Consider the following 12,712-nt stretch of genomic DNA (forward strand, 5'->3'; position numbering starts at 1 on the left):
GCTTGATCCTAAATAGCTTTCAATCAGACTTTCCATCCATGGGGAGCATTTGAACTTTTAGGCAGATCTGGAGATTCAATTATATGTGGGTGGAAGGCTGTAACATGGCCTTCAAGTAGCGAGCTGGGGGGCAGCTCCACATTGGGTCATACCAGGACAAATGATTAAATGTCATTTTAAACGGAATGTGATTAACATAAATACTTTCTGGCAGGCTGCAATTTGGAAGAAGTACTTTTGGGGCCTGAGCTAGTTCAGCTTCCTTCTCCGATTTATTAGAGAAGCTGGACATTTCAGGCTTGAAGGAATCCTCTGATTTGAGAGTCTCCTTCATCCTAACGAATGGATTCCACGTGTATATATGCATATGTGTGCATATAATTTTATTAACAGTCTGGAATATAATAAAATTCAATACAAGTTTAAGAATAAGAACAAAAAAGGAGCCTGGGTAGGTCAGCAGACTAATGCATTGTAATTTAACTCCAGCTGTCTGCAATTAGTAAGTTCGAATCTCACCAAGGCTCAAGGTTGACTCAGCCTTCCATCCTTTCTAAGGTAGGTAAATTGAGGACCCAGTTTGTGGGGGCAATAAGCTGACTTTGTATAAAATTTACAAAAGTATGAAGGCTATTGCTTAACGCACTGTAAGCCGCCCTGAGTCTCCGAAGAAGGGCGGCATATAAATCAAATTTTTTTAAAAAGTAAAATAGCGCAAGAGAAACGATGGAGAAGTTAAGAAAGGAAACAGGCAAACTGTGACTTTCAACCTTCCCCATAAATATAAACAACTGCAATGATTCTTCACGCTCTCTAAGGTTGCAAACATTTATCGCTTCATCTCCCATCCAATCTCTTTATCTAGAAACAAATCCATAAAACATTATCTTGTTCAAGTCCTGATGTCAGCAGAAACTGCCAGGGGGAACGTGCTCTGCTTTAACCTTGATCAGACAACCTAACTTTATATTCCTTCCTTCGACTTTTAACGTCCTTAATGGCTGCAAGAATTTGACTTCTCTTAATGAAGGGAATCCTTAAAAGGAACAGCCTTGTCCTTTTAGCTCACAGCAAAGACAGGAGGAGGTCCTTTGCGACCTCCTTTAACGGGAAGCAGAGAAATGTTGCGCAAACACGAGATCCGAAGCCCAACTTCCAAATTGGGGCAATGGTTTTAGCTAAATTAGCCTGCCAGGCTTGGGGGGGGGGGGCATGTGCCAAGATAAGCAGGTGTCCAAGATAACAAACAAAAGCACTGTTGTTTGCTTTCCTACCCAACCTTATTTTTTCCAAGGAATGCTAAATAATGGATGGTGGTGCCTCCATTTTGAAAGCTATCTTCCCTCAGGGGAGGACAAAACCTACCTTTATCTTTATAAATGGGAGGTCCTTTATACCAGGGGTCTCCAACCTTGGCAACTTTAAGCCTGGCGGACTTCAACTCCCAGAATTCCCCAGCCAGCTTTGCTGGCTGGGGAATTCTGGGAGTTGAAGTCCGCCAGGCTTAAAGTTGCCAAGGTTGGAGACCCCTGCTTTATACTACAGTCCTCTTCCCATCCATCTCTCAATTTTATGGAAACGCCAAGAGGGACCACGGGCCAGCTACTTTTTAACCAGCTTTTTAACCATTTGATCAATGAATCATTCCTCTCAGTTGGAACATGAATCACAGCTCTCTATTTACAGAGAGTAATTATTTACAGACCTCTCACATCCTGGACATAAACGGTTTCAACTCCTACCCTCAAAAGTGCTATAGAGCAGTGGTCCCCAACCCCCGGTCCGCGGACCGGTGCCGGGCCGTGAAGTACCTGGCACCGGGCCGCGCAGCGGCCGGGGGACAGGAACGCTTCAGCACAAAGGCTCCTGGGCCGTGCGCAATGGGCCTGCGCAAAGGCTCCTGGGCCGCGGCCCCACCCCTGCGCGCGCTCAGCGGGCCGCGGCCCCACCCCTGCGCGCGCTCAGCGGGCCGCGGCCCCACCCCTGCGCGCGCTCAGCGGGCCGCGGCCCCACCCCTGCGCGCGCTCAGCGGGCCGCGGCCCCACCCCTGCGCGCGCTCAGCGGGCCGCGGCGACAAAAAGGTTGGGGACCACTGCTATAGAGCACTGCACAGCAGAACAACTAGACACAAGGACAGTTTCCCCCCCAAATGCCATCACTCTGCTAAACAAATAATTCCCTCTCAACACTGTCAAACTAGTTACTAAGTCTGCACTACTATTAATCTTCTCATCGTTCCCACCACCCATCTCCTTCCACTTACGACTGTATGACTGTAACCTTGTTGCTGGTATCCTTAAGATTTATATTGACTGTTTCCCTATGACTATCATTAAGTGTTGTACTTTATGATTCTTGACGAATGTATCTTTTCTTTTATGTACACCGAGAGCGTATGCACCAAGACAAATTCCTTGTGTGTCCAATCACACTTGGCCAATAAAGAATCCTCTTCTCTTCTCTCTTCTCTTCCTCTCTTTTCTTCTCCCCCTCTTCTCTTCTCTTCCTCTCCCTCTCTTTTCTTCTATCCTTTTCTTCTCTCCCTCTTCTCTTTTCTCCCTCTTTCCCTCTCCCTCTATTCTAGTCAAAATAAAACCTTCTATTGGTTAGATCTGAAAATGTCTGAATCCACTGCTGCCACCTGCAACGCTTTGCTCCGAAAACCACCCGAGTGTCCTTAGTAAGACTTCAGACATTTTCATATTTTAAATTCCAAGAGATACAGCGCGATGTAAATTTCACGGGATATGAAACAAAGGCCTCTCAAAGAGAGTGAAGCAGGGCCCGAGGCAGCTACTAATGCGATACAAAGGATGACAATTCAGACCTACCCACCCTTAATCACAGGGCCATCTCATGCTCTGCAAGGAAAGACGTTACAACAGGGTAGCACAAGTGAGTGGGTGGGTGGAGACCCTTGGAGAGCAATGGTGCGGACTGCGCTTGAAGGAATAAACATCAGTCCAGGTAGTCCTCAACTTATAACTATTTGCTCAGCAACCGTTCAAAGGACTGAAACAAGTGACTTATGACCAGTTCTCATATGACTGTGGCAGGATCTCCACAGTCACATCGTCAAAATTTGGACGCTTGGCAACTGGCATGTACTTATGACAGTTGCCTTGTCCCAGAGTCATGTGATCACTCATCTGCCACCTTCCCACTCAGCTTCGGACAAACAGCTCAATGGGGGAAAACCAGATTCCCTTAACGGTCTCATGATTCACTTCAACTGCAGTGATTCACTTAACAACCATGGGAAAAGGTCAAAAAATGCGGCACAGCTCAACAACTGCCTTGCTTTCAAGGCTTTCAAAACATACGAAAGCCATATGAAGAATGGTTGCAGGAACTGGGCATGTCTAGTTTAATGAAAAGAAGGACTAGGGGAGACATGATAGCAGTGTTCCAATATCTCAGGGGCTGCCACAAAGAAGAGGGAGCCAAGCTATTCTCAAAAGCACCTGAGGGCAGGACAAGAAGCAATGGGTGGAAACCAATCAAGGAGAGAAGCAATTTAGAACTAAGGAGAAATTTCCTGACAGTTAGAACAATTAATCAGTGGAACCACTTGCCTCCAGAAGTTGTGAATGCTCCAACATTGGATGTTTTTAAGAGATTAGATAACCATTTGTCTGAAGAGGTGTAGGGCAGGGGTCTCCAACTCCAATTCTGGGAGTTGAAGTCCTCCAGGCTTAAAGTTGCCAAGGTTGGAGACTCCTGGTGTAGGGTTTCCTGCCTAAGCAGGGGGTTGGACTAGAAGACCTCCAAGGTCCCTTCCAACTCTGTTATTCTATTGTCTAAAAAGAATTTTTTTGCTTAAGCAGCCGAAAAGTTGGGCTCAATTGTGGTCATAAGTTAAAGATAGGGGTTAAATGCTCCCAGTTCGGACCAGATCACCTGATCCGGTAGCGATGGCGGCGGCTGGTTCGGAGAACCGGTAGCAAAAATCCCTGCACACACACCCCATACCCAGCTGAGCCGCACAATCATCAGAGGCTGTTTTTTTTTTACTTTTAAAAGCATTTTTTTCTACAACCTCTTCGGCCGAAAAAATGCTTTTAAAAGTTAAAAAAAAAGCCTCTGACGATCGCACGGCTCAGCTGGGATCGTCAGAGGCTTTTAAAAGCAATTTTTTCTACAACCTCTTAAGGTTGTAGAAAAAATGCTTTTAAAAGTAAAAAAAAAAAGTTGGCCACGCCTACCCAGTCACATTACACCCTCCCCCCCCACCAAGCCGGTAGTAACAAATTTTAGATTTCACCCCTGGTTGAAGACTACCTGGGTAGTTCACTGTGAGGTTGGCTTAACACAGCATACATATCAAGACAACGCCTGGCTACCGTACTGAATTGCAAACTACTCAATCCCAGTTTCAGTCTAGTTCAGTGCGTTATGCATATCCACCCAATAAGGAAGCAACGGTTGCCTGAAGCAACATTTTGCTTCCAAGTCACCACACAGACCTCAAAGAGGAAGGATACTTCCTCATTCCTGTAACAGAAAACTCTTTTAACTTCCTCTTTGCAGAAAAAGCATTGATCCTCGGGTGGCTCATGAATTCAGAAAAAGTTCCTTTTCACTAAGCTTTAAGATGCCACTTATTCCCAAGTTTTTCTGTTAAACTTTGCCGGTTCTGGAGAGAGCCTGTGAGAATATGGAATATTTACAGAATTGATGGATGTCTGCTGTTAGGAAAAAGGGATTTTTCCCCCCCTCCAACTAAGCGGGTTACAGAACTTCTATCCTCATGCAGGAAACTGGAATGGAAAACAAGGATACATTTCCCAGAACCAAAGCAATTTGCTCGTAATCTCCGGTAAAGGGAAGATAAGGTATGTCATAATCAAAGGGAGGAAGGGACACAGTGGTTCAGCAGATAAGACGCTGAGCTTGTCGATCGAAAGGTCGGCAGTTCAGCGGTTCAAATCCCTAGTGCCGTGTAACGGGGTGAGCTCCCGTTACTTGTCCCAGCTTCTGCCAACCTAGCAGTTCGAAAGTACGTAAAAAATGCAAGTAGAAAAATAGGGACCACCTTTGGTGGGAAGGTAACAGCATTCCGTGCGCCCTTGGTGTTGAGTCATGTCAGTCACATGACCACGGAGATGTCTTCGGACAGCGCTGGCTCTTCGGCTTTGAAACGGAGATGAGCACCACCCCCTAGAGTCAGGAACGACTAGCACATATGTGTGAGGGGAACCTTTACCTTTAGTCAAAGGGAGGGATCAGGAGAGTAAACCAGCTTCTCAATGATTCACAGCAAACTTTGGTGGTGCAATGGAACATATTTGGAGAAATTTAACTATGCAAAATGTAGAATGACCCATCAACCACATGGAGAGTGAGTTGACATACACCTCGACTTACAACAATTCACTTAGTGACCATTCAAAGTTACAATGGCACTGAAAAAAAGTGACTTATGACCATTGCAGCATCCCCATGGTCAATGTGATTTACATTTGGACCACTTGGCAACTGGTTCATATTTATGACGGTTGAAGTGTCCTGGAGTCATGTGATTATTATTATTATTATTGGTTCGATTTACATGCCGCCCTTCTCCGGAGACTCAGGGTGGCTTACAATGCATTAAGCAATAGCCTTCATACTTTTGTATATATACCTGCTTAGTAGGGCTTTCGCCCCCCCACCCCCAAGTGGTGTTCTATTTTATACAAAGTCAGCTTATTGCCCCCACAATCCGGGTCCTCATTTTACCTACCTCAAAAGGATGGAAGGCTGAGTCAACCTTGAGCCTGGTGAGATTTGAACCTGCAGTAATTGCAGGCAGCTGGCAGCTAAGTGCTACTTTAACAGCACTTTAGTCTGCTGCGCCACCAAGGCTCCTTGGTGATCCTTTTTTGCAACCTTCTGACAATCAAAGTCAATGGGGAAATCCGATTAGCTTAACAATTGTGACAAGAAAAGTCGTAAAATGGGGCAAAACTCGTTTAACAAATTTCTCGCTTAGCAACATAACTTTTGGGCTCAGTTGTGGTCGTAAGTCGAGGACTATCTGTATTATCTTACACTGGGGTAGGGAACTATGGCCCCTTTATGTCCTGTCGACTTCAACCTCCAGAATTCCTGAGCCAGCCAGGCATCTTAACAGGTCATAAAGGGGCCATAGTTCCCCACCCAGTTTATGCCATAATGTCTTGTGTGGCTTGACTTCGTGTATTCTGTGTACAGAGACATTTTGATTTGTAAACTACCATTTCTGGCTTAGTTGCACCACGTCTGGAGGTTCACGCAAGACTTAAGGCACCCAAAATAATTTCAAAAAGAAAGACCACGGTTTTTGGTCTTGCTCATTTGAAGGAAACTCTACAAAATGCCAAAGAAAAGCTGTTGGCTGCGCTCCTTTGAATTCTTTTGCCTTGTAGCAATTTGTGAACGCAGACAATTAAGGACTGTTCGACAGAGCATGCTTTAGAATGCAACACTGCGTGATGCCATAGTTGATTATGATATCCCATCTTTATTTTATGCAATCCACGACAACTGAATTCAAGGGTACTGAACCAAAAGTAATCAAATCATATTTTGGCTGAGTGCAATGTACATATCCAATCATGGGTGGCTTTCTTTCTTTCTTTTTTTTTTTAAACATGGCAGTGACTAAATTTCAGCTTAATTGCCTCAAACAAAATTGAATTGTTGGGGGAAAACCCCCCCCCCACAATTGGCTGTGTTCATGCATCATATTAAGCCAAAACCAGTTAAACAACATCATGGATTCGCACAACATATAAACCCTGTCCACTGCAACAAATATTATCTACCCAATGTTAGAAAATCAACGATCATTTCTGACAACTATTAGCTAAAACGCTATGATTTTTTATTTTATTAGAGCTGAATAGTACAGCATCACTCCAGCAAACCCTGCAGAGAGAGGAGGCTCCAGTTAATAAGCACTATTCATGGTATTCATAAATCTGAAGGATGTATTTTAATGGATACAAATATTACTTTTGTACATGTTTAAATAATTTGGAGAGTATCCACCTACATTTCATTAAAACAAATTAATATTTGTTAACAGAATAGACCGAAGTCTATTACTACATACCATAATGGTCTGTTTGAACCCCCACCCCATTTTCTCCACCAAGCTGAGCTTCAAAGCTGCAAGCAATTGCTTCTAACCCCGAGGAATCTTTCAAACTGTTGCAGGCCTGAAGCTAGAAGCACACTTGGCCCTATCTGAAAAGGGACGCCAGAAATATTTTCACAAAACACCAAGAAAGTCTGTACTGGACTTCAGAATGTGAAACTTCCCTAAAGTTTTTCCTGTGCTCAGAGGCAGGAGCATTTTACCAAGGCATATACTTTTCAATCACATCCAAACTTTGCCTTTCTACTGGGAAGCAGTGGCCCTTGCAGAGTTTAATTATTAATGGCACCAAGTCTATGAAGGAGCAATATAAAATATTGTGTAAAACATAAATGCATAAATCCAAGTATATCTATGGTACCCAGTTTGATATAGTGTTACGGCAATGAACCAGAAATCAAGAGATTGTAAGTTTTAGTCCTGGTTTGGGCACGAATCCAGCAGGGTGACCTTGGACCTCTCCCAGCCCTAGAAAGGAGGGCAAGAGAAAACCACTCCCAAATCTGGTGGCAAGAAAACTGCCAGCAGTCAAGATTGATTTGAAGACATACAAATATAACATTATTCTATAACTCAGGTTTTTACAAACTATCACTGATCAAGTAAACCCAAGATTTAAAGGGATGGAATGCTTCTGAATTAAGCAGCTCTACTTTTAATATCATCTTAAAAAGATTCCACTGAAAAATGGCAAACTGGAGACTTCACATACTGCACTTAGCCACATATTTCTCAGTGCAAATGTAATATTTAACTAGCCGCAGCTTCCACAAAAAGTTCAGCATCTACTTTTACTTCACAAGTTTACACCTGATACACTGTATTTTTCAAAATATAAGACGCACCTTAGTTTTTGGGGAGAAAAATAAGAAAAAAGCTGATTGGCAGGTGGATTGGCCTCCCGGAATACCCCCAATCAGCTGTTCCCAGAGGTGAATTTTAGCAACAGGTTCCTTGGTTGTGACCTCTGTGCCTTGCTTTTTTTTTTTTTTTGCTTTTTTTTCTGCCTCTGAAACTTCTGAAACACTGTTTCAGAAAAAAACTTTTTCCCCTGCCTCTGAAAGCCTCTGAAACAGAGCTTCAGAAAAAAAGCCTCCTGAGGCTCTGTTTGGAGGCTTCTTTTCTGAAGCTCTGTTTGGGGGCTTCTTTTCTTAAGCTTTGTTTCTGATGCTTTTTTCAGCCTCTGAAACCTCCGTTTGAGAAGCTGGGTGGGGCTACATTCTGAGTATAAGACGCACCCAGATTTTCACCCTCTTTTTTGGGGGGACAAGGTGCGTCTTATATTCCGAAAAATACGGTAGCTACCAGTAAAAGCATCACCCCTACAAAGATCAAATAGCTTGGTATATCATTGACCTTTGTTTTTGGACAAGCCTTTTCTGAAAAAAATAGCTCTGGTGCTCTACAGTTAGCAAATGCAAAGTGATTTCTACAAGTCATTCTCAAACAATCATATCATCAAACAATCAATGAATTCTTGAAGGATCTGCAAACAAGCAGAATTTTTAGAATGGGTTCTAACTGGGGGAGAGGGGATCCAGTCAGTCAGATTCTACTCTTCAGGCAAAGCTTAGTTGTCAAAAGAGGCACTTTAGAGAAACTCACCAACTGCACATGTAAATGCTAGAGAACAGAGTATTTCTTCCCACAATCATAATTCTCAACATAATGCTTCAAAGGCTTTAATTTCACAGCCAACCACTGCGCTGGGCTAGTATCAGATGGACTTTGAACAGGAAAGGGATAGTTAATCACATTTTGCTGACAAATCTATGGTAAACGGGCAGGGGAAAAACAGCAGCAGAAACTAAGGGAATAACATGCTGTTAAAAACACAGGGCTAAGCAATTTGAAAGCATCACTATGTAATTTACTGTACCTGAATTCTCCTTTTCAATAACAAAGCTAATTCCCCAGAGAGTTTACAACAGGAGCCAAGATTTAGTGTCAAATTCATGCATAACATTACTTCAACAAAGTGACTTGCCTTGTATTGGGTTAATAAGCATATCCAATCAACAATATTATTGCTTAGCATGTCTGACCTCAGCCAATTGTGCTTAATAAAACCCATGGTTTAAATAAATCATTGTGGTTCAATGATGTCTGAATGCAGCCAATAGAAGTGTCCTCTTTGACATTTAAAAGGGCATTTTTGACAATATCCCTATTGAGGATTATTCCCCAGTGATTCAAGTAGTTATCAAAAATGGTACGAATCTGTTTCTCCTTTCAATGGAGTTTATGCTGCCACGTCTATGAAGTCTCACAGCAGCTTTACAACAAAAATAAAAGTCACTACATAATAAAAAAAAAATAGAACATAACATTAAAACCTAGAATAAGAACAAGTACAACATTAAAGAGTCCACAGTACAACCAACCAAACCCATAAACATTACATAAACCCAATCATCACTGTACCAATCTCACAACAATGTGGGATTATTACCTTTCCCACAACACTCACTATATATTTTGTTAGAGAACAGTTTTTTCTCTTGGAATAACAATTGAAACTACACAGCTTGAGTCCAGGGCTGCATATTTCTCTTCTCTGTGGTTTTAGTCATTACTTCCTACATTAAACTTAATATTGACACTAGTTACATGCCTACGATTTATCCATTGAGTGGAATACTATAACAGCTTCATCTTCCATTTAACTATACAGCTTCCAAAGATCTTAATTCCTGAATGCAACTCACTGGGAATTTACAACTCTTGATCTGCAAGTTACAACATGGGAATTTCTTCCTGTGTGGCGAGAGACAAATAAGGTAAGACAAATAAAAAGTAAGCTTTTTGCAGCCTAGTACAAACCAAGCTAAGTGTTATTTTGTAAATAATCTGATCTAAAGTACCGTATCAGTAAACATTTCTTAAATTAAGCCATAATTGGTTTCCGGATCATGGCAAAGCAAAATCAAGAAGACACATTGTAGCACAGTGCAATTTATCAACTCAGTAACTGTCTCTTTGGTATAATGCACACCCAGTTTCAAAGCAACTGATGGCACATCTTTATACAACCTTCAAATTCCTCACGAACCAATAATAAACTGCAGCTCTATTCCAATCACGTCCCTTGATACATCCCAGGAGACCAACCACAAATTGCACCAAACTGAATTATCCTAGTCTGACTCTCCAGCCATCTTCCTCTTGCTGCTTTCATGCTCACATATTTCCCCCCCCTCCCATATCTCCCATTACAATGCAGGGCATTCAAAGCCATATTCCAAAATGAATCCTGACTCGCTATCTTTCCCCTTTCCCCTAAGGACAACACCTGCTTCTGCAAACAAGCAGGTTTTCCTTGCTTGCTCTGTTTGAGCTGTGCAATTGATCTTGAAGCCCTGTAATTCTGTGCTTTCAGGTCTACTTGGCAAAATGTGCAGTGCTGAGTCAGTCTCTTCTCCTTGCCCACAAATGACTAAGAATATTGGAACTGGTAAAGGCCCCTTTCCATCTTTTAAGGCCGTAGTCTGGGGACTACTAGACTATTTTAGGCAAATTATGTCAAACGCTTTAGGCACTTAAAATCTAAACGGGAGAGTTAACACAGCACAGAAACCTCTGCCGTTTTCAAACTGCTCTAACCATGCTTCTCCTGCCCAAGGCTTTTTTCAAATTCTTTCATTCCACATTTGGATTAAAGAATTGGGCCTTAAATTCGGAGAATGGATTGTAATAGATCCCCCCCCCACACACACACCCTGGATCCCGGGACAACTGGATCCCGGGACAACTGGATCCCGGGACAATTGGATCCCGAGCTGGCCCAACCCAGAGAACGGGTCTTGTCTGCAAGGCTTAAACCTCGCCATCCTCCTCGCCTGGCACTGCAGTTCCCAAAGAGGGGAGAGCCCTCCCACGCACCCGCCGATAAGCAAGGAAAAGGCCTTCCCGAGGAACTCTGGGTTGCAACCCAGGACATTCCCCGGAGCCGCGTCCCCCTTGCAAGGAGACACGTGTCTTAACCCGTCAAGTTTACCCTTTGCACGCCCGCCCGCGCGTGCAAACAAGCAAGCAAGCCAGCCAGCCGGGGAGGTCAAGGAGGCTTTGGCTTCCTTCCCCCGCACAAAAGGCTCAGCTTGGGCTTGGGTTGCGAAGCCCCGCGGTGGGGCGAATCCGGGAAACGGCATTGCAGAAGCAGGTTAGGTGGGTCGTGGGAACCCGAACACGCCTCCCCGCCCCTCCCAGATGTGCACCGCAAGCTGCCATTCAAACCTCCTGCCCCCCCCACCCACTCCCCACCCGCCTCAACCCACTCGGGACGCCCAGCCACGCTCAGGAGCGCCAGCGGCCGCCTCACCTCGCGCAGTGGCTCAGGGCGCGGCTCCTTCTCCCGCTCGCCTCCTCGCCGCCGCCTTTCCCCGACAGCTCCACTTCCGCCTGGAGACGCCCAGTAACCTTCCCCGCTCCACTTCCGGCGTTACCGGAAATACGCTGAGAGAGAGAGAGAGAGAGAGAGGCAGGTAAAAGAAGGCGCGCCAGATGGGCGGGGCTTAAAAGGGAAATTGTCCTAACCACGCCCCACCTCTCTCTCTCTGTTAGGTTGGCGGGCAAAGAGAAGGAAAGGCGGAAGGCTCTGAAGGCGAAGGCTTCGAAAGAAGGGCGGGGAGGAGGAGGAGAGAGGAGGAGGAAGGGGCGTGGCTTCCCTGGCGGGGCGGGCTTTGGGCAAGATGGACAGCTACGGCTCCGCGGGAATGGGGGGGGGGCATGGGGAAAGCACAAAGGCGGGAAAGTTGACGGGTGGGGGTGAGGGGGCGGCGGGGGGAGGTTTGCACGCCGAGCAAGATTTCCGGTTGCAGGCAGAAGTAGAAATGGGGCAGCAAGTTCACGCACACACCGGTTGAATTTCTGCCTGTCTTAGTTATAGGAGTTCTTAACGCTTTGCAGTGCAGATGGGGTTGAAATACAGGCGCACGGGAGCTACAGACTTCATTCACCGGTTGAACTTCTGCCTGTCGTAATTACAGGAAATTCACAGAATAGAATAGAATAGAATAGAATAGAATAGAATAGAATAGAGAACAGAACAGAACACAGAGAGAGAGAAATAGAATAGAGAGAATAAAATATAGAATAGAATAGAGATAGAGAATAGAATAGAGAGAATAGAATAGAATAGAATAGAATAGAATAGAATAGAATAGAATAGAATAGAATAGAGATAGAGAATAGAATAGAATAGAATAAGAAGTAGATAATAAAATACAGAATAGAATAGAATAGAAGGGGAAAAAACATTGCAGAGTACAGGAGCCATTTGCATTACTCAGGTGACCCTGAGGACACATAAACCTCCAAGGGCTTCAACGACCCTCTAAAACAGTGGTCGAACGACCCTTTCCCAGGGGTCTCCTAAGACCATCGGAAAACACATATTTTCAATGGTTTTAGGAATAATTTTATGCTTGGGGGTCACCACAACATGAGGAACTGTATTAAAGGGTCCCGGCATTAGGAAGGTTGAGAACCACTGCTCTGAAAGGATGCAAATGACCAGCTCTGTCTGCAGCAAGGAATATCAATCCTTCCATTCCCCACCATCCAGTCAGAGCTGAAGAAGCTTCTTGGATG

The 12,712-nt window shown here is 44.3% G+C and overlaps 1 protein-coding gene across 2 annotated transcripts in view; it reads right to left on the reverse strand.

Annotated features, from left to right (window-relative positions):
• The window catches only part of CAP1 (cyclase associated actin cytoskeleton regulatory protein 1), a 36,897-nt gene extending 25,376 nt beyond the window's left edge, over positions 1-11,521 (reverse strand). The window contains exon 1 of one of the 2 annotated variants that reach the window (XM_070949400.1): positions 11,442-11,521. The gene's annotated coding sequence lies outside the window, so the exon portion shown is untranslated. The remainder of the gene's footprint in view (positions 1-11,441) is intronic. The other variant, XM_070949401.1, reaches the window with a different exon arrangement.
• Between the last annotated feature and the right edge of the window lie 1,191 nt (positions 11,522-12,712).

The sequence above is a fragment of the Pituophis catenifer genome, unplaced genomic scaffold, assembly GCF_029215685.1.
Source record: "Pituophis catenifer annectens isolate HBS135680 unplaced genomic scaffold, rPitCat1.0.hap2 SCAF_9, whole genome shotgun sequence".
Lineage (NCBI taxonomy): Eukaryota > Metazoa > Chordata > Lepidosauria > Squamata > Colubridae > Pituophis > Pituophis catenifer.